This window comes from Pectinophora gossypiella, chromosome 22 (assembly GCF_024362695.1).
Source record: "Pectinophora gossypiella chromosome 22, ilPecGoss1.1, whole genome shotgun sequence".
Lineage (NCBI taxonomy): Eukaryota > Metazoa > Arthropoda > Insecta > Lepidoptera > Gelechiidae > Pectinophora > Pectinophora gossypiella.
This window is the reverse complement of record NC_065425.1, coordinates 8,460,250-8,485,627: the sequence shown is the minus strand read 5'-3', so window position 1 is coordinate 8,485,627 and position 25,378 is coordinate 8,460,250. Positions and strand designations below refer to the sequence as shown.

The 25,378-nt window shown below is 39.1% G+C and overlaps 1 protein-coding gene across 1 annotated transcript in view; it reads right to left on the bottom strand.

Annotated features, from left to right (window-relative positions):
• LOC126377263 (ABC transporter G family member 20) overlaps positions 1 to 25,378 on the bottom strand; it is a 122,007-nt gene that overhangs the window by 80,936 nt on the left and 15,693 nt on the right. The window lies entirely within an intron of this gene.

The window sequence follows — 25,378 nt, the reverse complement described above, 5'->3', positions numbered from 1 at the left end:
AGCTTACCTAAAAAGTGCCTTTTCAGTCTTGCTTTAAAAGATCATGATATAGAGGTACGTTGAAGGGAACACCAAAGACGGAAGTGCATTCCACTCCTTGACAGTACGCATTTTATGGAAAACTAGGTATATGTGTTTTATCGCGCGCTGCCCGTTTATTCTATCCAATTTTCCGGGATAAATATCCTATGTTCGTGACTGAGTCTCAATCTATCTTTATACCAATTTTCATCGAAATCGGCGAGTTAATCGTGAATGGGTTACAGACAGACAAAGTTACTTTCGCATTTATATTATTATATTAGTATGTTCAGTATACGGGTAAATTCCATTTTTAATTTTAACGGAACCCTAAAAATGCTGTCTTTCTTAATTCGGAATTACAATTCAGATTTAATTTACCCTAATAAGTAAATAATCGTAACAAACAATCCATTAATAAGAAAAGAAAAATACTAAGAAAGTAATTTAGCTAGAGTCTCTTATTAAGTAGGAAAAACGATGTTTTTCCGCATTCATTATGCGGCCTTTGCTAGCCATAAAAGCCATCTAAAATTAAAAATAAAAATTCTTAAAGGTCTACGAGAGTACCCTTTGCCTCGGAGTAATGAGTAAAAAAGTACATCCTATTTTTAACCTTGCGCAATTAAACCGTATTATACTACTGAATGAAACAAAATAGTATTACTCTCTATTTATATATAAAAGCAAAAGGTGACTGACTGATTTACGAAATACCACACACACACACACACACACACTCATCTCGAAATACCATAGACACGAAACTATAGATTTGTCTATTGTGAGCGAAACCGGATTAAGACTTATGTAACCACTCCGGTTCAATGTCAAAGGTTACCTTCGTATGTATGTTTAGTTTCGCCTGTAACTTTGAAACATAAAAATGTAACTTTACAATGGATATCGATAAAGGTTTTTAGTTGTGACTGCGCTCAGCGCTCCCCATTTGTCCGGCCAAGTAATTAATGCCATTTGCAGCAAGTCTACAATAAGTCACGTCAAAAAAAGGCTTTTTATTGATAATACGTAACTAATACTTTACTGAAAATGCAGGAAATACGAAAATACAAAACAAAAAATCTTAATGTTCCAAATTCATAATTTTTATTTCACTTTTGTTTTGTTGAATAAAATTCGGACGTGTTTCGATTGTTTGTGATGAGAAGTACCTATTGTTATTTTTTTTCTATTTTTTTTTATTAGACGAAACCTACAAGGCATAGAAACACGCTTAACCATCCAAGTCATTCAATCAACAAAGTAGTAGTACTCTTTTAATTTCAGTATTTTTCCAACAAAATTAGTTTAGAATTGTTACTTGTAAGGAAATTGCCGCAACGTATTGCAATAAGTAATCTTAAGACCTTGAATCAAATAATAAACCGTATCCATAAGTCAGTAACCATTAGGTTTTTTTTGCTCATCATACAGGTATATCTATTTTTTTTATAATTATACAACTCATCAAAATAACTTGCGTCACTAGATATAAAAAGTTGTTGTCGTAAACATTTTATATACCTACTAATGATTGGTGTAGGAAGTTTAAGTTTAGAATATAACACTTTGTTTTTTTTTTATCATTATTGATGGCTCCGGCCAAGTATTAACACAGTATTTGCGGCAAATCTTAACTTCAAATGAAAAAGATTAATTTAATAGTTAAGTTAAATGTATATACAGGGTCCTAAACCATATACAGGGTGTAAGCGACATCGTAACGAAAACTTTGAGGGATGATTCAGTCCATGATTCTGAGTTGATATCAAGTGGATTATATAATCGCTGAACATTCATGGGGGTGTTTTTGGTAGCCATTGAGCCCCTCTATCTAAATTTTCCTTTTTTAACGTGAACCTCTGGGTTACCCATATATATTATTTCAGTAATGTATAATATTATAATCTTCATCAACCCGTGGTGAAGCTGCGTGGTGAAGTATCCTCTTTACCCCCTCCGGTTGATTGAGGGTAGGCCTGTGCCCAGCAGGGGGACGTATATAGGCTATTTATGTAAGTGGGTAGACACATCAGTATTTTTCGAACATTGAAATACCTATGTAACATGAGGTTACGACTATATCCCAATTGGGGTAGTCAGAGGTACATCCATCGCTAGATGAAATAAGTACCCACACCTCACCTAGCTTTTTGTTAGCCCAACGTGATATGAATGTTGTTCGAATATTGAAATAAAAATAATCAAAAAATAATCACCTTTTAAAAAACTTCATTATCACGACAATGTTCACTTCACTGCAAAATATTGGCTATGAAGTCTCGAAAATTAACACAATTAATATTCCATTAACAAATATCTTATTGGTTCGAGCACTGAGCCCCCTTTCGAATGCAAGGTTTAACTAAAACTAATAAATATGGAATAGAAAATGGACACCTATTATAATTACAGACAATCAGAATTTTATGTATTTTTAATTACCTATGAGTAATTATGAATACCAACCAGGTCAACAAGTATTAGTAGGTTCCGGAACTGAGCCGTAAAATACAAGAATATTTTTAAAATACTTAACTAAATGCATAAATGTGTCCTGCAAGATGCGAGGATGGCTGTTCACAATGTAGTACTTGGGGGTTAAAAGCGCCACATCGAAGCAATTCATCTAAAAAAGCAATATTGCTATTTGACATTTGCGCATATGAAAGTAAGTGCGCAATGCAAACAAATGTCAAATAGCAATATTGCTTCGATGTGGCGTTTTTAACCCCCCTTGTCCCTACGCTAAAGTACGGCAGTGAAATGTTGGGTATGGCAGAAGAAGCGTGAGAGTAGGATTAATGCCGTAGAAATTAATTAGAAATTAATTTTGGACGTCAAAAAATATATTACATATTATTATGTTTTTGCTGTAAAACGACAACCACATAGGAAGCTGTATCCCTAAAGGAAAGACGTGTCCAGAAAACCTCCCAGCACAGGGCCCTACTCCTACTGTTTCATGTCGTCGCGTAATATATAGTAAATGAGGTCGCTGCGTACTATCTGCGGTATTAAATTGAGTGATAGAGTAAGAAACAGTGTGATAAGAGAGATCATCATCATCATCATCAGCCGTACGACGCCCACTGCTGGGCATAGGCCTCCCCCAAGGATCTCCACGACGATCGGTCCCGCGCTGCCCGCATCCAACGGCTTCCCGCGACCTTCACCAGATCGTCAGTCCACCTTGTAGCGGGCCTACCCACAAGAGAGATATGTGGTGTAAAAGACGATATAGTGACTAAGATTGAGAAAGGAATATTAAGCTGGTTTGGACACATAGAGCGTATGAAGGATAATAGGATTACGAAAGCAGTATATAAAGCGCAGGTGATGGTAGACCTGGCAGAGGAACACCTAGAAGGACGTACATTGATCAAACTGGAGATATCCTTAGAAAAAGTTCAGTACGATCTACTCTGAACCAGCGTGTGTGTATGAAACGATTGATGAATGTGGAGGAAGCAAGAGAAGGATTTCAGAATCGAAGCAAATGGAATTCCGTAGTCTCTGCTTACACCTGTGGGAAATAGGCGTGAATTTATGTTGCGAGGTATTGTTAACATAAAGATGTGGTTGTTAAGGTGTTCGAAAGGCACGTTAAGCCGTTGGTCCCGGTAAATACTTACTGATGTAAGTTGGTAGTCGTTATGTGAGCAATTTCAGGGGCTTTTAACGGCTCAATAGTAACCCCGACACCAGGGTTGATGGAGTTGGTAATCCACTTCACAACCCACAGAAGAAAGAAGAGAAGAAGAAGAAGAGTTAACATACATCGTAATAGAATGAGACTTTTTCGCTTATGAGATTTTCTCTATAGTAGACGTTATGTAGTAGTGGAGTGTGTATTTTTGTATTTCTCTCAAAATACAATAACAAATAGTAAATTAAAGGTAGACAATAAGTGAAAACGATAGCTCTCAAAATGTCTTGTGAAATGTAAGTAGCTTTAAAAGCTCTCAGACTTTCAGAACTTTGACTTCTTATACAATGTTAAATGTATTCAACATAATGTTATATTTTACTGACATACATAACATTAAATGATAAACGAAATTATTTGTTCGCACGAGTTTTGGCTTATGTAAATTAGTTTGTATATTCTTATAATTAAATTATATTTTTAACCACAAGTCTTTCCTTGAATAACAACAGAATATAAAATAGTATAAAAATAGATAAGAAACTAAGAATAGAGAGAGAAGTACCTACAGAGAAAGTCAACGTGCAAAATTGGATCTTATAACCTGACTACCAGTATGACATAACTTTTATTATATTTTATTACACGATAAACAAAACAGTTACTTATAGTACAGAAATAGACTAAATAAAAAAACCAAAATTAAATTAAAAAAAAAAACTATTATAATTAAAAAAACTAAAAATAAAACAAATTATATTATCTTCTAATTAGTCATAACTGCTGATAAGATAAATAAGTGGCCCCGATTCCTGCAGTCACCTCTTAATTTTATTTTTTAGTTATACCTGTATTTTTCTTATCCGTCGAAAAGGAAAGGGACGGATGATTGACAACTGTTAATTTTAAAATGAATGAGTAAATTAATGAATAACCCGGGCGAATAAAATAGGCATCACACTGATATGCAATCCGTTTGACGTGTGCTGTCAACTTAATTCTGTCGGGTTATTGGCCAATATAACATTTTGGGAGAGCTTTTTAAATTTCTGCTTAAAATTGACATGTGTTTTATTATTAGATTATATAACTTAATAACAGACGGAATATACTCGTGAATCTGTGTTATCACTTTATTATTTTTAATTTGGAACTGGCATATTATTTCATTTGTTTTTATTTTGATTTTTTCTTTTTCGAACGGGAACGTTTTCCCGCCATGTCTGTCGATTGCACGTCCCTTTCCTTTTTCGGCGGATAAGAAAAAGACAGGTATACCTTTAAATTAAATTTAAATGGTGTGTACAAGAATCAGCACCATTGTAATATAAAAATGCTAATATGTTGACGATTTTCCGTTGTAACATTACCACGGAAGTGTTTTAACAAAACATACAGTAATTATTAATTACTATTTTTATACAAAGGTTTAAAATACATCACTCTTCTCGATAACCTTCTAGGGTCGAGATTTCTAGACACTTTAGTTAGTTAAGCGGTATACAAAGCGAAGGCTGGTGGTAGATCTGGCAGAGGAAGACCTAGAAGGACATATATTGACCAAATTGGAGATGTCTTTAGAAAAGGTTTAGTACGATCTACTCAGAACCGGTGTGCGTGTATGAAAAGAGTGATGAATGTGGAAAAGTGTGTCAGGTTCGAAGCAAATGGTCCATAGTCTCTGCTTACCCCGGTGGGATAGAGGCGTGAGTATATGTATGTATGTATAGTTAAACAATGGGGTTTGAATTTTAAAAGGGTACTTATTCGGTTTTCTGTAAATTTCTATTATGTTATGTTAGGATGGAAGTATGGTATGGTATGATGGTGGATGGTGGCGTGGTGGGTAGAGTACTGCGGGGCAGAAGGCAATAGGGAAACCACTGTCCCATTTTTCCCTAAAAAGCTAGCATGGAGAATGCTACACCGACAAGAGCGGGGCTCTTAAATTTATGATGATGAGGGAAGTACGTCATGTAATATAAATTCCAAACATTGACCCTGGTTTTACATTTATTAAGAAAATACGTAAAAAATGCAATATACAGAGTCTTAGTGACGTCCTATCAACGAATACGGGGGATGATTCAGACCATGACTCTCAGTTGATATTACGCGGAAGTTCCTGTCAGAAAATTAATGAAAATATTAGTGCTTTTTTTTAATTATTTTTAATTCCATACTTTTGCGATGGAACATCGTGAGGAAACCCACATTCCCGAGAAATTCATTTTCGGAGGTATGTGACCTAACCTGTATTAAGCTGGTTTTCCCTTCGCGGGTTAGAAAGTCAGACAGGCAGTCGCTTTTGTAAAAAACCGGTCCTGTCAATTTTTTAGGTTAGGTAAGCGGACCCTGTCCATGAAATTTAATATCCATCCATAGGGAAGGCCCGTGCCCCAGCAGTGGGGACGTTTATGGGCTGATGATGATGATTCTGAATTACCCATCAAAGTTTTCATTACAATGTCACTAACACCCTGTATGTTATTACGTTTTTACAAAGGTTACGGATGTCGAAGTCGTTACGTCTCGTCAGGTAGCCATTAAAGGTAATATAATACCTTTATACGACTTTCGGTTACATTGTGTTCAAGATTTATAGTGATTGGTTTACATCTATTTGTGTTACTCATTCGTTTCTATTGTAATCTCTGATTGCCTTTAATTTTTAACAACTTTGTCTAGTTTTGCTTTGTGTGTTTTGTGTGTCGTGTCTTCTGACGAATTGTGGCTCTGACAACCCTATAGGGTTTAAGAGATTGATTCCATATAATAAAGGGATATTCCCTGGTGCCGCTTAACCCCGATACCGACCCCGCCGGCGTGGTCGACCCACTAGGGTCGATTAATTCTTTCAAATATTTTTCCTCTCAGACGACGTCCTGAGCCGAGGTTCGCGCCCAACTGGGCACCCTCAGGTCTGTTGTCTTAAACGTTGTACCGGGTGAGAGCCTTCAGCGCTCCTCATTTGTCCGGCCAGCAGAGTTAATGCCATCTGCGGCAAACCTACCATAAGTCACGTCAAAAAAAAATGTACTGGGCCATAACGGACCCATTTACCCTTAAGATAAGTTATAGGATGTATAATATTTACCATCAGATAAGTCATAGTCAGGATGTACACAGTCAAAGTAAAGTAAACTTAAGTTTTTACAAGGTAACTTAGTAATAGATGAGGTCGTGTGAATATTGCATTGACTAATTAACTTATTTGAATAAGTACTTAACTTAATGACAAGGTATGTGGTTACTGCAAGTAGTAATTGGTGTGTCAATGAAACGACAGTAAAACGCTAACTGACTTTTATTGATTTACCCACATCTTACACATAATCACTATAGCTACCCTACATATCCCCCAACCAAATATTTGAACCCCTTGAGACTTAGATTAAATAACAATAGGTAGGTATTCTTAATTGTTCTTTTTACTTTTAATACAATCACGATTCATAGCCCTTAAAGCGCGCGCGGAGAGAATGGGCGGCGGAGACTGCTCCACGGTTGAGCACTTGGACCGGACCGGCGAAGACGCACCCTCGGCGTCATCATAATCAGAACCGCCGGCGTCATAGGACTCGACAGCCCCGTCACCGCTGCCTGATGGGCTTCCCGTTGTCCCCGCGCCGCTATCTTTATTTTCAGCGCCGTCAGACGACTCGGGATTCTCTATTCTGGGCTCCATGCTCGTGCGCGACAATGAATAGCGACCTGCGCGACTGGGCACAATTTGGTCTTGATGCCTACGCCACTCAGCGCCCCCGCTCATCTGAACCTTGTACGACACGGGTCCTGTAACTGCTGAGATGTGACCTTCTGACCACTTGTCCCCCTCGCGGGTATAGTCGCGCGCGAGCACGGGCTGACCGACCTCAAACGTACGGTGGTGTCCGCCGGCGGCCGCCACCTGGCGGGTCTGCCCGGCGCGCACGGTGTCTGCGACGTGCGGCCGCAGCGCATCGAGGCGGCCGCGCAGCCTCCGCCCGATCAGAGCCACCGCCGGGGACACCCCTGTCGTCGCGTGCTCACAATTTCTATACTGAAATAAAAATCGACTCAAGGCAACTGAAGTGTCCTCGCCCTCGTGCATAGCCCTTTTTACGGCCTTTTTAACCGTCTTTACCGCATTTTCTGCTTCCCCGTTTCCTTGAGGTCTATACGGCGCTGAAGTAGTATGTTTAATTAAATTTTTTATACAATAAGTTTTAAATTCTTCCGAAGTGAACGGCGGTCCGTTATCCGTTACCAGCTGTGATGGTAGGCCAAAACGCGCAAAGATGCTACGTAAAGCCTTTACTGTCAATGATGCCGTAGTACCGTTCATTTGAATCGTTTCGATCCACTTTGTGTGTGCATCGATCACGATCAAATAACGTTTGCCTGCACAGTCAAAAAAATCCGCATGTAGGCGTTGCCAGGGATGTGCTGGAAATTCCCACGGGTGGAGCGGCGCGCTGGCCGGGGCGTCGCGCACAGAGCGGCACGCCAAGCACGCGCGGCTCGTCTCTTCAATGTCTCGGTCTATGTTAGGCCAGTACACATAGTTACGGGCGATGTTTTTCATCTTATTCATCCCCAAATGTCCGTCGTGAATTTCCCTTAAGATATTTGCACGCAACCGCGGTGGCACTACTATTCTATATTTAAAAATTAAACAGCCTAACTCGACCCTCATCTCGTCTTTACGAGCAAAGTATGATTTATCCTCATCACAGCTAGTGGACGCCGGCCACCCGAACATAACATACCCCATTATTCTACTTAATACGGGGTCCCGCTTGGTTTCCGTAGCAATCATTTTACAATCAATCGGGATGGATTCCTCTACATAATTGAGGTAGTGAACCTCCGGAGTGGGCTGCCGCTCGTGGGGCAGGGGCAACCGCGACAGTCCGTCGGCCGGGCCGTTGTCCGCGGACCTGACAAACTCGATCGCGAAATCGTAGCCGGCGAGTCGCGCGGCCCATCGCTGTAGCCTACTAGCCGCCGTCTGAGGAATACCGCTCTTTTCCCCAAAAATATACGTGAGAGGCTTGTGGTCAGTGCGGAGCACAAAACGCCTAGCAAACAAGTATTGGTGATGTTTGGTTATACCAAAATATATTGCGAGCGCCTCCTTATCCAGCTGACTGTAGTTCCGCTCGGCCTGGTTCAGCGTCCGTGAGGCGCAGCTGACGGGCCGCTCGCTACCGTCGGGGTAGCGGTGCGCTAACACGGCCCCCACGCCGTACGCGCTGCTGTCCACGGCCAGCACGAGCGGCCGCCCCTCCTCATAGTGCGCGAGCACACGCTCGCTCACTAACACCTTCTTTGCGCCCGCGAAAGCCTGCTCGCACCGCGCGTCCCAACTCCATCTGACGTCTTTTTTTAAAAGTGCGTGTAGTGGGTGCAAAAGTGTACTCAAGTTTGGAATAAATTTTCCATAATAATTAATGAGCCCTAGAAAACTCTTTAACTGGGTGACGTCAGTCGGAGCAGGCAGACCGGTGATCGATTCGAGTTTGGCCGGGTCAGGGTGCAAGCCCTCCTTGTCTATAATAAAACCGAGATAGTTTACACTCCGTTGTAAAAAAATACATTTATTTAACTTAACTGTTAATCCCATTAATCTTAATCTCTCAAGTACGGCTCGCAGATTGCGCAGATGTGTAGGGCGATCCCTACCTGTGACACAAATGTCGTCAAGGAACACGACTGTACCCGGTATCCCGCGTAATGTTTCCTCCATCAGTTTTTGAAACTGTTCTGGTACACACGATAGACCGTAGGGTGTGCGGCGATATGCAAACGTCCCTACGTGTGTAGTAATTGCTGTGAAACGCTGCGAATCTTCGTGTAATAACACTTGTTCGTACGCATGTCTAAGATCGATCTTAGTATATTCCTCGCCGTTACTTAGGTTCGCGAACAGCTCCTCGATACGCGGCAGAGGGTAAAAATCACGTTTTAATTTTGGATTAATGGTTATCTTGTAGTCCCCACATAAACGTATCTCCCCGTTGCTTTTTATCACCGGAACTATCGGTGTGCCGAACTCGGAATGTTCCACCCTGTATATAGTACCGTCACGCTCAAGCCGCGCAAGCTCACGCTCCACGCGCTCGCGCAGCGCCAGCGGCACGGGTCGCGCGCGCACGTACACACCTGCACAATCTGAGAGTTGCAAACGTAACATCTTTTTGCATGTACCTAATTCGTCTCTAAAAACTTCGGGAAACTCATGTCGCAACTGGCTCACGAACTGATCATCTTTCAACTCATTAATATTTATTTGTGATATTTTTAGAGCGCGCAACCAATCTCTTCCCAATAACGGTTTACCACCCCCCCTAATCACATACAAAATTAAATTCGGTACTGCTACGTTCTTAAATTTAACATCGACAGTGATATAACCCAGAGGTTCAATTCGTGCGCCAGCGTAGCTACGTAAAATTAAATTATCAGTTTGTAACTTATTATTACGAAATAGGTTTTCATAACACTGTTCATTAATCGCCGATATACGGCTGCCGGTATCGATTTCGCACTCCAAAACCTCAGAGTTCACCGTAACGTTGATAAAAAATGGTTCGTTACCTTGCGAAGTGATGTTGATGTTATAAAACTCGTCCTCTGAATTTTCACTCAAATAATTTTGACGCTTACCGCTCGCACTCTCCCGATTGCACACTTTCGGACACATCACCCTTAAATGACCGCGTTGATTACATTCATCACAATTGTAATTGATAAACCGACACTTGTTCGCGCGATGCGCCTTGCCGCACCGCCAACATGCTGTCGGAGCGTCGGAACGGGGTGCGCAGGCGCCGCCGCCACGATCCGCGGGCGCTGTCCCCGCGCGCGCGCCCCCACTCCCGCGGAGCCCCGCACCGGCGCGGCGCGCGCGCACGGCGTGCAGGCCCTCGCCCGCGCCGCCCGCCGCGCCCCCCGCGCCTCCACCCGCGCTCACCGCCGCCGCCGCCGCGCTCGCTCCGCTGAGCTCCGCGTGCCTGTCGGCGGCTTCCAGCGCCAGAGCTAGCTCCACTGCCTTACTGTAATCGATATCTTTCTCGGCGAAGATTCTCGACCTCATGACGTCACTGGCTAACCCGGACACGAATTGGTCCCTAAGATCTTCCTCGAGGCGTCCGGCGAAGTTACACGTAGCCGCTAAATGTTTTAGCGCCTGCAAGTACTCTGTCAGAGTTTCGCCCGGTCGTTGTCTCCTCTGCCGAAATATATGTCTCTCGGCTATTTCTGAACGTTGTGGCTCGAGGTGTTCGGACACCAAGTCGACCAACTGCTTATAAGTTTTTTCCTCGGGAAGTTTTGGTGCACAAAGATCGCACATTAAAGCATACGTGGCTTCACCGACTACAGTAATTAACAATGACACTTTTAACTCCGGTTTTATTTCGTTGAGAACGATAAATTGATCCACTCTTCGTACGTAAGCCGGCCATTGTTTAGACGTTAGGTCAAATGGTTCTATTTTACCGATCGGCATCGTACCAATAATAAATCACTATCGTCACTCGCGAAACAAACAATAACAAAGACACAATTACGCGTGATTCGTATTTTAAATATGTTTTTATTCGTATTTTAACCCGCTCGTCGCCAATGGTGTGTCAATGAAACGACAGTAAAACGCTAACTGACTTTTATTGATTTACCCACATCTTACACATAATCACTATAGCTACCCTACAGTAATGTACTAAACTTGTTTTTTTTTGCTGAATATAATTATTATAACGACCTCTGTAAATAGTGGTCAATGATCGCATTAAGTTAGTCGGAAAACATTCGCGATAGTGTTATTATATCGGAATATTCAATAAACGAAGTGTACCTATCTATTTTCGCTTCGTGCCAAGAAGTTGATTCCCTAACTCGAAAGTATATGCGAACTTTTGAGTTAAATCATTTGACGTTCCGAGGAGGAGTCTGATCCAAAGGTGGCTTAGGTTTCATCATTCATCGTCATTTTATTATTCATCATCAAGAAAAAAAATAAAATAAGATTTGACTGTGTGGGCATAGTCCCTTTGCCTCACATTTCGGGGAAAACCAAAACAATAAAAATGTTTATGGTTTAAGTTACTTAAGTAAGGATTTTTGACACTCACCCGAGCTTAGAGACACTCACAAAGAGAAAATTGAATAGAAAAAAAAACACATAATACCGGATTTTACCGCGTTACTTTCAGGGATATGAGACTCCCGATATTTCAACAGTGTTGCAAGTGCCATGACCACGGGGCGGGTCGTCCGCTTCTGTAAAAACCGGACCTGTCAAACCTTCGGGTTAGGTAAGCAGACTCTGTGAAAAACGGTATCCCGAACCTAGCATTATCATGCTAGGTGATGATTGTTGAAAGTGTTAAGTTTACAGTGTGATAAGACAGAGATGTGGTGTAAAAGACGATATAGTGACTAGGATTGAGAAGGGAATGTTAGGTTGGTTTGGACACGTAGAGCGGATGAAGGATAATAGGATTGCAAAAGCGGTATATAAAGCGAAAGTTGATGGTAGGGCTGGCAGAGGAAGACCGAGAAGGACTTACGATGACCAAATTGGAGATGTCCTTAGAAAAGGTTCAATACGATCTACTCTGAACCGTCGTGCGGGTATGAAGCGATTGATGAATGTGCAGGAAGCAAGAGAAGTGTGTCAGGATCGAAGCAAATGGAATTCTATAGTCTCTGCTTACCCCGGTGGGAAATAGGCGGGAGTTTATGTATGTATGTATGTATGTATGTATGTTAAGTTTACTCGTATACATTTAAAATTACCACCCCATAAACCTTGCATGATCGGTTTTTTCCCATAATAAACAATTGAACAATTGACATTTATGGGCAGTAATTTCTCCTACAGAGCCTTGGCGTTGATTGCCAACTGGTCTTCAGTAGGTATAATAAGTAGAGGCTGACTGATTACCTGATTGGGAACAGCCTATTTTAAACATATCTAGGCCAAGGAGAACGAGAGAAGACCTAGAATTATGCAAGTACTATTTTTGGTAGTAAGTAATTTATGGTGGTTATGTAATCGCCAATTAAAGCAGCCTGAATCCAAAGTATGCTTCGAGGAGCCCTAAGGCTGAGCCTCGTAAGGCCATTGGTAGAATTCCGTCGATTACCATAATAAAATAACTACTTTTATTAATAATTAATAAAAAATAGGATTAAGTATCTACTTACTACATTTTTAGTTTCAGATTTTTCCTCAAGTAGTTTTGCCATGAAGATATGTGTTTATCATCAGAAATAATACAAAAAGAGAGAATATAAATATTACTTTCTATAAACTTACTCAATAAAGTCAACGTACTACCGTACCGTGTTGATTACGTACCTTCACAGTAGTAAGAACGTACCTAATTAGTAATTACCATAAACGCCCTCTTTAAAATATTTAATATTTACAATAATATAATTATATTTAAGCCGTAGGGCGCGTAGTTTGCCAGTCGTTATAGATTAAAAAACGAATATGGCGCCAAAATTATGTTTTGACATTTGAGATGTGTAATTTTCCCGCCTTTTTGATGCCTTGCGCGTCATTTGGTTTTTATGACTGGTCGTTGAAGCTTTATTAGATTTAAAGGGTGTCGTAAAGTGATTTTATTTGTTTAATTAGATACACGGCATAAACATACGCCCACAGTCCTTTGAGACTAATTAAGAGGGAAATTGCACAACTCACTTATTTTTATATATATTTTTTAAATGTTTATGGCCTGGATACAAGTCCTTTTGGACAAAAAATTACAGATTACGTTTATTAAAGAATTAACACTTTATTGTAGGACATTTCCAAGACATTTAAAAATATAAATAAACTAATGTGGGCCTAATCGGCATAATATATAGCAGCATTAAAGCCACAAATATTTACCAATGAAAATAACTAATAACAAGTTAAGGGGGAGGTATCTCCTGTTAGAACAATGGCTATCCAATTACGTGGTATCGAAAACTAACATTTGGATTAGATACACTTGGGAAAATGGAATGGTTTTGTAGACAATTATGTTTTCAGATTACGAGGTATATGTTACCTCTAGTATTGACTATTTCGACCAACAATATTACTTTTTTTTTACTTTTCATTATAACTTAAATATATATTTTTTTTGTGTTTTAGTATTCGTTACTGTGGCGTCCTCTGATATGAATAAATATATTTATTTTTTAATATAAATTAATATAAATACAACGCTTAATGTAAATATAAAGTCAGAACTAAAGGTGACAAAAAAGTTTATTTTTTTCTATTTAACTTATTTATGTTTTTTAATAAAGAAAAATGTAAAATGACTTTTGTTTTCTATAACGTCACAGGTTGCTTTTTCATACGAATTCCATAGTAATTTCGTGTTTTGACGTTTAGTATAAAGTAACTGACTTGAAGAAGTGAAGTGAAGTGACTATAGTTGGAACTTGCCTATTGTCCATAATGTTACTGACCGCACGATAAGTTACAGTTTGTGTAACTTGCCATAATGTCTTCGAATGAACTGGCTTTAAATTCTGTAATAAATTAAATACTAAGTTAGGTAGCTTAGGTCGTTTTCATGTCTTTTGAAGCGTATTGATCCTATTCACGGAGAAAAAAACCTTTTCAACGGGCGTGTATCGTATTTTAATCATAATAGTCAAAGGTTTTGTTTGTACAAGTATATTACCAATAAAATCTTAATTAAACCCTTTTCAAAACTAGGCCGGTTTGGTTGCTCAAAGAATATCAACATGCAATTTAAATTAAATATCTCGCGGACCGTGAATCGACTATCTAAATCTGCACCTTACCACGATATACATAAAAACAGTACCACTACTTAAATAAATGTTTTTAAAATATAATTAAGTACTAAAACAACTTTCTGTCTTCAGGAAGAACGGAAAGAGAGAGACAAGAAATATAATATTTGTGGATTCAAAATCTTTTCAAATGGTTCAAACCCGTATCTTCTATTATAGATAACTACTAACTATTACATATAGAAATGACACGTGATATCTTTTTTTTTTCTTTTTTTTTAAATTTGTTATATGAATTATTGCGTTAAAATGTTAATTTGCTAAACCTATGTTTGTCAAGACAAACGTCACAGGAAATGATTTGAAATATCGATAAAACCAATTCTACCGTGTGATGCTCACTGACCGAACCACTATTCAATACCTATATAATTTCTAATTATATTCAGAAAAACACGAAAATAGAAGGTACTGAATAGTAGATTTTTGGATTTGTTGTTTGTAATAATGAGGTTTAGGTTAGAAAAAGCAACTTCTTATTATAGCTTAGATAAATAAGATTGGAGCCAAGGAATGCAATCCCGTCGCATTTTGCATCAATCCCGAAATATGACAAGATCCCATTCGTGATTGACGGGATTGGGCGAATCTCCTTGAGTTATACTTTTTGTTTTGATTATGGTTATTTCCAAAGTAAACTGAATTACTTAGTTAGTAATATTGGAGAATAAAGATTTTTCTTCAAAAAATATTTTGTTTTAATTAGCCTCACTATCACAAAGTTTCATCGTTTTCAGCCATCGTAACTTTACATTTTAATAAAAAAAAATTCGGGATCTCGCGTGATTTATATTTCTCTAATTTGCTTTCTCGAGTCGTGATTGAATTTCCGCACTTTTTTTCTATGTCCTTATTACTTGAGTACATACTGTAAGTAATCTCTGAGACTCACAGTGGCGCGGCTGAGGAGATATACTCCCTGGTCGGACCCCAAATAACATTCACTTTCTTTTAATGCTTTGCTTTTCGGTTCGAATCCCGGTGGAGACATATCATAAAAATCACTTTGTAATCCCTAGTTTGGTTAGGACATTACAGGCTGATCACCTGATTGTCCAGAAAGTAAGATGATCCGTGCTTCGGAAGGCACGTTAAGCCGTTGGTCCCGGTTACTACTTCTTCTTCTTCTTATTTAGCCTATACGATCCCACTGCTGGGCAAAGGCCTCCCCTTGATTCCATATACTTACTAGTATAATATTTGTGGATACTGGCTAGCGACTGTTCCGATTTAAAATGTTTTCAAATGGTTCAAACCCGTATCTTCCATTATAGGCTTCTTAAAAAAAAAGTTTATTTAGGTAAAATCTACGACACACATATACATTTACAACATTAAAATATACACACATTAACATTAATATTACATTATTTCTTCTTGTAAGTAGTTGTTAGGTACATGAGCCATTTCAGGCGCCTTTGGCGGGCAGGGTTGATGAGGTTGGTACTCCTACTCACAACCCACACGATAGAAAAGAATGCTTTGATGTACTAATTTTTCTTGCGGAACAAGTGAAGGTAGAAATGGGCTACTAGACAACCTGGTCAAATTAAATACTTTTTTCGAAACGTCAAAACGAAATTTCTGTCCCGTGACGTCATCAGTAAAAGCAGTCAAAATTCGTACTCATTGTTACTTACTTCATAAATAAAATTCGATAATAAGTCGTTAAGTAAAATGAGATTGTTTTTGATTAGACTTAGCTTCTATTTCTAGATCTTATCTTATCTTATTTAGCCTATACGATCCCACTGCTGGGCAAAGGCCTCCCCTTGATTTTTCCACTCCTCTCGACTTTGCGCGATCTCCGGCCAATCCTATATATCGGTATTATCCTATTATCCCTATTCCTATTTATCGGTATCGGTATTTCTAGATTATCAATTTATAATTTATCTTTGTCCGAGTCAATATTTGTCTAGATTTCATTGATATAATTAGAAATTGTGTACTAAATAGAGATCCGGCCAGGGAGCATAACACATGGCTACCTACGTAACTGCCAGTATATACGATTACACTTGTATACTACTTTGTAGCCTATAATTTATTGTATAACATTACATAAGAAGTTTATGCTCTGAATAGCATCGATTGCAATGACTAAGTCAGTGTAATTGGGTTTCATGCCTTAGTTAGTGAACGAGGCTTCCACCATACTCTAGTTTACATTCGCGCCCGTGGTTCTTGATGGGGTGGGCAGAGCCACTATCAAGTGATTCAAGCCTGAAAGGTCCTTACAAAGGACAGTCTCACAAAGTGATTTCGACAATTTCCCCATCGGGAATCGAACCCGGACCGCCAGATCGTGAGCTTAACGCTCTAACCACTAGACCACCGAGGCTATCAAATACAACTAAATTACTTGTCAACAACACACCAGTTTCTCGTCAAAACGAATTTATACACGTATGACAAACTGAAGATACATTTCCAAACAAACAAGGCGAATCAAGCAAATGTTATCGACAATGATTAAGTGTTCTAGATATGTGTAAACAGAGATCAATTTGGCATGAGTTGGCGCATGAGTTGCTGCAGGTTAGCTGGCAGCGTCCGACTAATGAAGCGGCGAATAAACTGGATTTGCTTATAATTAGCTTACTATGAGAACTCGATCAGATCTCACTGGGAATTATTAAAATATCACATCTCTGCGGAGCTAGAGTTGATCGTATTTATTCTGAGGTCCTCTTAAATGTCCCCATCGAGAATCAAACCCGGACCTTGCCGAGACAGAATCTCTATGGTAACCTTTGTTAGCGAAGAGCCGTGGTAACTGGTAACCTAGTTGGAAGAACGCTTCACTCTCAATGTGTGGTCGCAGGTACAGATCCAGTACTGGCCTAATTCATGTTTGGATCATGAGTTGTTATCATGTTATACTTATTTAGAGCCTATAGATATGAATAAACAGATGACCAGCAGATATACATAAATGGACAATGGTGGACTTTCTTCACTCATGGCTATAAATAGTCCATCATGTTGAAAAGAAACAGAGAAGAAGCCTCCGTGATCCAGTGGCTGAGTGTCGGGCTCACGATACAGAGGTCCCGGGTTCGAATCCCGGTGGGTACATATCACAAAAATCACTTTATGAGCACTGGTGTGATCAACATTGCAGGCTGATCACCCGATTGTCCGAGAGTAAGATGATTCGTTCTTTGGAAGGCACGTTGAGCCGTTGGTCCCGGTTACTATTTACTGATGTAAGTACGTAGTCTGAATAATAACCCTGATACCAGGGTTGATGGGGTTACTCATCCACCTCACAACCCACATGATAGAAGAAGAATATGAAAAATGAATTGGCTACTTGACCACCTAGTCAAATGAGATACTTTTTACGAAATGTCAAAACGAAAATCTTTGGAGTTTGAATAGAAATGCTGTGACGTCATCAATAAAAGCGGTCAAACGTCGTGCTCATTGTTACTTAATTCATGAATAAAATTCGAAAATAAGTCATCATCACCAGCCCATTAACGTCCCCACTGCAGGGGCACGGGCCTTCCTATGGATGGATAGGGAGATCGGGCCTTAAACGCGGTTATTAACGACTGCTAATGCAACCGGGACCAACGGCTTAACGTGCCTTCCGAAGCACGGAGGAGCTCGAGATGAAAACTTTTTTTTTGTGGTCACCCATCCTATGACCGGCCTTTGCGAAAGTTGCTTAACTTCAACAATCGCAGACTGAGCGCATTTACCGCTGCGCCACCGAGCTCCTCCCGAAAATAAGTGGAAAAATAAAATGAGATTGACTTATTATCATCTTAGACTAGCAGTCAATAGTCGTACCCATTCTTACTTACTTACTTCATAAATAAAATTCGATAATGAAGGTTTTGGCGGGAAGAAGAGAGGAATGGCGATTACTCCACCGACAAGAGCGCAGCTCTTAAATAGAGAGAGAGAGAGAGAATACTTAAGTCGAAAAGTAAAATGAGTTTGTTTTTGATTAGACTTAGCTTCTATTTCTAGATTAGCATTTTATAATTTATCTTTGACCCAGTCAAATACCAAATTAGAAGAACTGATGCATCAAAATCATAAAACGCTTGCCTCAAAAAACAAAATCACTTTTTTTTAATTTGAACTTAGAACAAATAGTAACGGTCACGTTGGCCTACCAATAAGGTGTTTCCGGTGAATTTGCATGGCAGTGTTAAGGACACCCAGTCGGTCACAGACCACATACCCCACTAATCCAAGGTCGGTTTGGAATACCCAACCAGATTACCTCGACCTCTTAAGTTATTAACAAACTAGTGCTAATTAATTTCTTAGAAACTTGGCAAAGACTAAACGCTGTGATTGCTTTTAATACTGACTACTTAATGTGGCCTTCTAAGTATATTAGATTGTGGACTGCATCTAAACTAAGATTTTTTAGGGTAAAAACGGGACACTATTACTGACTCCGCTGTCCGTCCTTTCGTCCGTCCGTCCGTCCGTCCGTCCATCACCAGACTGTATTTGATGAAGTCAGATAGTTGAAATTTTCACAGATGATAATTATATTTGTGTTACTGTTATTACAACAAATACTTAAAAACAGAAGAAACTGAATATATAAGAGGAACTTGTCTTTTTTCTCGTTTTGCCTTAATGTTGATAACAGCAACAGGTAAACGTTTGAAATATTCACAGAATATTAATCGCCATTTTTTTGCCTGTTTCGGAACGGAACCCTTCGTGCGCGAGACCAACTCACACTTGGCCGGTTTTTATGATCTAAGCAGTTGCTTATCTTCACGCGTACATGTATTATATCAAATATAAAATATCACGCCTATTTCCCTTTGGGGTAGGCGGTGACCACGGAATCCCACTGACTACGATCCTGACACACCACTTTCTCATCTTCCACTCTCATCAAAGTCTTTCAGGTATGCTCACCGGCTTAGAGAACTCTTGACCTGGCCGTTCTTCAAAACATTCTGGATTTGATCGTGGTGTGTACGGTCACGAGCAATAATATGTATACACTTTGGTACCATGTCACATTAACTTTTTTGACAAATTGAACTGTAAGTCTCATTAAATGTCAAATATGTTAGTGCGACAGAGTCCTAAAGTGGGTACATTACATTGCTCATGACTGTACGCCTAGGCTTAGGCCGTATAATATAGGTAAGTTGTATTTTATTTGCAATGTCTTCAAGGTGTTATTTAATCTAATTTAGCCTACAAGATCCCACGGCAGGGCAAAGGCCTCCACTTCCTCTTTCCATTATTTACACCTCTTTGAATTTATCTTACAAGTATCTAGATAGGATATACAGATTTTCATAGAGTCCGCTTACCTAACGTTAAGATTTGACAGGTCCGGTTTCTTACAGAAGTTGTTAATTGTCTGACCTTCCAACCCGAAGATTAAACTGTCCCAATACAGGTTAGGTCGTATCCCTCCGAAACCTTACATTCGCATGTAACTTCATTGTATTCAATTATAAAGAAAAAGTGAACAAGAACCTAGTACGGTCACGAGCATTAATATGTATTACTTTGGTACTTTGGTGGTTGTATATGTATACACTTTGGTACCATGTCACATTAACTTCTTTGACAAATTGAACTGTAAGTCTCACTAAATGTCAAATATGTTAGCGCGACAGAGTCCTAAAGTGGGTACATTATATTGCTCATGACTGTACCTACATACTGGGTTTTCCTCTACCTGACTCATTTTACTCTTAAACAGATTATAATCACAAAGAGCAATAACATTAGATACATACCTATGTGTGTAAAATTGTTTCATCCTTATATCTTTGCAATACGAGCCAGGTGAATCTTTAGGTATAATTATAATTTGCTTACTCATCTATCCGACAAGGGGATTCACCTTTCAGTGTTTTTTTAAGTCCATTATTATAGTCTAACAATTTTATAATTATAGACGTATTTTTAGAATATAAATCGCTTTATTTAAAAAGAAGTTCAAAGTCTATTTATATTATTTGTGATCTATAGTCGTTTTATGGAGGAAACCACGTAAGCGCTTTTTTGAAATCACCTTCGGATATTAGCGTCAAAATGGCGGGACCAACAGGGCACAGAACGTGATTTTTAAAAAAAGCGGTTATGTGGTATTTACTATAAGATGACGATAAATAGTCATAGATGTCTGTAGACATTTATAAAAGCAACCCATCTATCTTCCAAAATGATTAAACATTATAAGCTAAAGATACAAAGTCCATATAATTTACGAAGTTCGCTATAATATTATACAAAGTCAATTACCATATTAATTCAATAGATATGTTATAAGAGATACGAACATCATTTCCATCGCGATAACAAATAATTTAAGGTGGCGCGGCGGCAAGCGAAATGGGTGATACGAAATACTACCTATCCAGTTTTTTTTTATTATTTTCAAATTCATACTTTGCAACTTAAAATTCCGCTTGATATCAACTCAGAATTATGGTTTGAATCACCCATCAAAGTTTTCGTTACGATTTCACTAACATCCTGTATTAAAGGTTGGTGGGGCTGGCAGAGGAAGACCTAGAAGGACGTACATTGACCAAATTGGCGATGTCTTTAGAAAAAGTTCAATACGATCTACTCTGAACCGGCGTGCGTGTACGAAACGATTGACGAATGTGGAGGAAGCAAGAGAAATGTGTCAGGACCGAAGCAAATGGAATTCCAGTCTCTGCTAACCTGGTGGGAAATAGGCGTGAGTTTATGTATGTTTTAAGTAAGGATTTCTAAATAAAAAGGACCCGATAAAAAAAAATTGCGTCATCATCATCATCATCAGCCGGAAACCGTCCACTGAGGGACATAGGCTTTTCCAAAGGCTCATTACAAGCTACAAAAAAGTTTAATAGTAGTTCAGTAGTCGTTACATGAGTCAGGGGCCTTTGGCGGCCCAATAGTAACCCTGACACCAGGGTTGATGAGGCTGGTATTCCACCTCACAATCCACACGATAATAAGAAGAATGATGATTTGAATGACGATTAGTCTTCGACAGATGCAAAGGTTCTTTCCTGTCATAAAATATTGTTTTCAATGAATTATTTATTCGAAGGACAGTCATTGTCTGCTAATCATTATCATTTCCGTATTGAGCAACCTTTTGTTGGTTATTTTTTTAATTTTACAACTTACAACAATGGCGCTGATTCTTGCCGACACCACCTAATTTTATATTAAACTCTACCTGTTAGTTTCGTACCAGCCGAAAAGGAATCATCTTTTTTGGGGTTATGTATACGTTTTTACAATAAAATACCAGATAATATTTTAAATTTGACAGAAAATAAATTTAAAGCTCATGTGAAGCTTACTTTATGTAAAAAAGCCTATTAAAAGATTAATGACTACCTAAATGATAAAAATGTCTGGTATTGAATGTGTTCCTCTAGTTATTAAATAACTTGTAATGTATATCCTCATTGGTTTTTAAAAGATGTGTTGCTGTTGCGGTCTCTTGTCATTTCTTCTCCTCAGCCATAACACCTTGCGAAATGACGTAAATTCAAAAATGTTACATTGACCTTCAACAAGTTTATCCATGATAATTACCTTGAATAAATGATTCTGATTTCTGGAAAGGGACTGGTGATTTACAGCAGTTAATTTTGAAATGAATGGATGGATGGAACCATAACTCGGACGAATCGAATATGCATCTCGCTAGTATATAACCCCATCTGATGTGCTGTCGACTTAATTAATTCAATAATTAAGTTAATTTCGTAAAATTATACGCTTATTTCGAATTACGAAAGTTTTGTTTGAAGTTTCTTCCTTAAAAGACATAGTAAAGTGACGTGTAGACAAACAGGACGAAATATCCTTTATTTCCTTTTTTTCTTTTGTACCACTCTAGAGCGAATAAATTTTATTTCATTTCATTTCATTTTACAGAAAACAATTTAAACATATACTTACACAAAAACTTATATACAATCATCATCTCCCTAGCATTATCCCGTTTTTCACGGGGCCCGCTTAGCTAATTTGAAGATTTGACAGGTCCGGTTTTCTACAGAAGGGACTGCCTGTCTGACCTTCTAATCCGCGAAAGGAAAACCAGCTCAATACAGGTTAGGTCACATACCATCAAAAATGCATTCCTCGGAAATGTGGGTTTCCTCGCGATGTTTTCCTTCACCGTTGAGCACGTGATAATCCTTTATGATTCAAACATTAATTCGAAAACAAATTCGACAATCATTGGTTTAGGCCTGTACTGGATTCGAACCTGCGACTTCAAAGTGAGAGGCAAACGTTCAACCAATTGGGCTATACAATCAAGAAATACTTAATTAAATCGTTAAGTTATGAATCATTTCACCTCTTCCTAATGGATAAGTTCTTAAGAACGTTCATTCTTTTTCAATAAGGCTATTTTTTAAAACGCGTAAAGTAGAGACTCATGTCGATTCATAAAATACTATCTTACTCAAACTCACAGCTAAAAGTTTTCATAAAAGTTCGTTCGTAAGTTGAAAAGAGGGAATAGGAACCTTAATGGAACTATTCGACGTGGTTGGCTATGGACGAACCTTTAAGGAAAATGAAGAAAGTAAGGTTTAAACTACTTAGGTACTTACTTAGGTAGGTACTATTAAACAGAACGACCGGGTGGGTTTATTTTTCTGACGTGACTTTATGTAGATTTGCCGCACATGGCACTTACTACTTGGCCGAACAAATAGCGAGCACTGATTGCTCTCACCCGGTAGAAAATATAAGACAACAGGCCTGAAGGTGCCCTGTTGGGCGCGAACCTCGGCTAAGGGCGTCGTCTGAGAGGAAGAATATTTGACAGATTAATCGACCCTAGTGGGTCGATAGCGATAAGCCCTAGCTGTCGCCGGTTCAACCACACTTTTTTTTACTAAGTACTAGTTCTGCAAACAGATAACTACGATAGCTCTACTGCTTCTCAAATTCAAATTTTACCATTACTTTTCGCAAGATACTGCATACAAAAGTATTTCTTTTATAAATAGCCGATCATAGCCGATTGGTTTTTCGCGCGCCTGTGATAAGTAGGGATCTCCTTGAATTATTTTTTATTTATTTTTCATATCAAGTAACAATGACTCAATGCAGCTGGATACTCGTAGAAACGTTACTACAATTCCGAAAATTGGGTAGTGTCCTAGGTCAAAGATAAATTCTTCTATCGTGTGGGTTGTGAGGTGGAGTACCAATCTCATCAACCCTGAATTTTAGCAATCTTTTGGTGCATACAGATGAGTAAGACATCACGAACCTTTAGTATTTTTACGAGTCCTTTAAAAACCATTTAAACATAATTAAGCTGTTATTAAACCGCCCTTTAGCATTCAATGATCTTGTTTTTACTGACAGTACAAGTATGGTCGGCAAATAAATCATCAATATCATGCGACGGCGCCGATTATGCAAATTGCATAGTTTTTTGCAAAACGTCAACAGAATCGATGTCAGGGTTACGTGGCATCATTTACACCGCAAAGGTCATTGTCGCGACGACGGTGTGACAACTTCCTTCTGCTGTATTGTACTATAGTCATCGGACACTTCATACAAACAACCACATCTTACACAGATACCACCCATTGACGTTATCGCACACGCGCATCTGTGTGTGTGACGTCTGACGCCATACGATTGAAGACTAATCTATGTCCGAAGGGGTGAGGTAAACCTAGCTCAGACGCTGGTGCGGAGCGGAGAGTTGCCGTTCTGTACGTAGTATTATTCCTCATTCTATGCTATCATCATCACCAGCCCATTAACGTCCCCACTGCTGGTGCACGGGCCTTCCCTATGGATGGATAAGGAGATTGGGCCTTAAACCACCACGCGGGCCCAGTGCGGATTGGTGGTTATTAACGACTGCTAATGCAGCCGGGACCAGGCGTCTATGCTTTAGTTAGAGAATAATACTACATATATTTTTTGGATTATTTCTCTAATATTTGTAGCTACTTAGTATCATCATCATCATCATCAGCCCATTAACGTCCCCACTGCTGGGGCACGGGCCTTCCCTATAGATGGATAGGGAGATCGGGCCTTAAACCACCACGCGGGCCCAGTGCGGATTGGTGGTTATTAACGACTGCTAATGCAGCCGGGACCAACGGCTTAACGTGCCTTCCGAAGCACGGAGGAGCTCGAGATGAAAACTTTTTTTTTGTGGTCACCCGTCCTATGACCGGCCTTTGTGAAAGTTGCTTAACTTCAACAATCGCAGACCGAGCGCGTTTACCGCTGCGCCACCGAGCTCCTCAGCTACTTAGCTACTTAGTAACACATTAGAATTTATTAAATAATTATCAAGGGTTGGGGCCTGGTGACCTGTAGTACAAGGGAAATCCTTTTACAAGCACCAGCTCCCTTAAAATACACTTGTATCAATGTTAGCCTACTAAGAAAATTTTTTGTTTTGTTTTGTGTTTTAAGTGGAGAAATAAACATTTTTATTATTATTGTTATTATTTATTATAGTACGGTGAGTCTCCGCCCCGCACCAATTCGTACCGAGCGCCGACCTCACCTCGTCTGGGTCTCACTTTAATCTTAATTTGGCGTAAGGAGCTATGGTAAGGGAGAAAGCGCGGTTCGTCTGTCTCATTCACACTTACGACGTTAGACGGCATACGATAACAATGAGATTTTTATATAGAGTGTCCTGTGTATACTGTATGTATTTTGGTTTTAATGTCTATTCTATTCAAACTAATTACATCAATATACTATATAGCTCTTTGTGTATTCATAAAATAATAATTCACAGAAAAACGTGACAAAATGTCGCGCTTATTATTACATTTTTCTTTATTTAAATTCGTTTTGATTTGTAAATATTAATAAGCAAAAATAATTATAAAAAAAATACAATTTCATCAGAAATAA